The sequence below is a fragment of the Arachis ipaensis genome, chromosome B6, assembly GCF_059453495.1.
Source record: "Arachis ipaensis isolate K30076 ecotype BB chromosome B6, ASM5945349v1, whole genome shotgun sequence".
Classification (NCBI taxonomy): domain Eukaryota; kingdom Viridiplantae; phylum Streptophyta; class Magnoliopsida; order Fabales; family Fabaceae; genus Arachis; species Arachis ipaensis.
This window is the reverse complement of record NC_142441.1, coordinates 128,306,566-128,307,824: the sequence shown is the minus strand read 5'-3', so window position 1 is coordinate 128,307,824 and position 1,259 is coordinate 128,306,566. Positions and strand designations below refer to the sequence as shown.

The window sequence follows — 1,259 nt, the reverse complement described above, 5'->3', positions numbered from 1 at the left end:
TTAAGTTCTAGAATCATATCTTGTGATTTCTTGTGAATCAAGTCATTAATTGTGATTTTAAAAATCAAATCTTTTTCAAAACTAATTCCTATCATATCTTTTCAAAATATCTTCTTATCTTATCTTTTTCAAAAATATCTTTTCAAAATATCTTTTCTAACTTCCTAACTTCCTATCTTTTCAAAATTTGTTTCAACTAACTAACTAACTTTTTGTTTGTTTCTTAACTTTTTCAAAACCACCTAACTAACTCTCTCTCTCTCATTTTCGAAAATATCTCTCCCTTTTTCAAAATTTCTTTTTAATTTATTAATTATTTTAATTTTTAAAACTTAATTTTCGAAAATTACTAACAATTTTTCAAAAACCATTTTCAAAAATCACTAACTCTTTTTCAAAATAATTTTCGAAAATTATCCCTCCCCCATCTCATTCTATTTATTCATTCATATCCTAACATCTCATCTCACATCTCTTCCATTCGTACAGTTGTATTTCTTCCTTTACATCACATCCTTTATCTCCCCCTCTTCTTCCACTCACAAAGGGATCCCTATACTGTGGTATAAAGGATCTCTATTATTATTATCATTTTTCTGGCCATTCTTCTTTGTCATATGAGCAGGAGCAAGGATAAGAACATTCTTGTGGAAGCAGATCCAGAACCTGAAAGGACTCTGAAGAGAAAATTAAGAGAAGCTAAAATACAACAATCCAGAGATAACCTTTCAGAAATTTTCAAACAGGCAGAGGAGATGGCAGCCGAAAATAATAATAATGTAAGGAAAATGCTTGGTGACTTTACTGCACCTAATTCCAATTTACATGGAAGAAGCATCTCCATTCCTGCCATTGGAGCAAACAACTTTGAGCTTAAACCTCAATTAGTTTCTCTGATGCAGCAGAACTGCAAGTTTCATGGACTTCCATCTGAAGATCCTTTTCAGTTCTTAACTGAATTCTTGCAGATATGTGATACTGTTAAGACTAATTGAGTAGATCCTGAAGTCTACAGGCTCATGCTTTTCCCTTTTGCTGTAAGAGACAGAGCTAGATTATGGTTGGATTCTCAACCTAAAGACAGCCTGAACTCTTGGGATAAGCTGGTCACGGCTTTCTTAGCCAAGTACTTTCCTCCTCAAAAGTTGAGCAAGCTTAGAGCTGATGTTCAAACCTTCAGACAGAAAGAAGGTGAATCCCTCTATGAAGCTTGGGAAAGATACAAACAGTTGACCAAAAAGTGTCCTTCTGACATGCTT

The 1,259-nt window shown here is 33.4% G+C and overlaps 1 non-coding gene across 1 annotated transcript; it reads right to left on the bottom strand.

Moving 5' to 3' along the window:
- Nucleotides 1–1,151: 1,151 nt before the first annotated feature.
- LOC148562692 (small nucleolar RNA R71) lies at nucleotides 1,152–1,259 on the bottom strand. The gene has a single exon (XR_015887409.1). It is a non-coding gene; the product is annotated as a small nucleolar RNA R71 (small nucleolar RNA).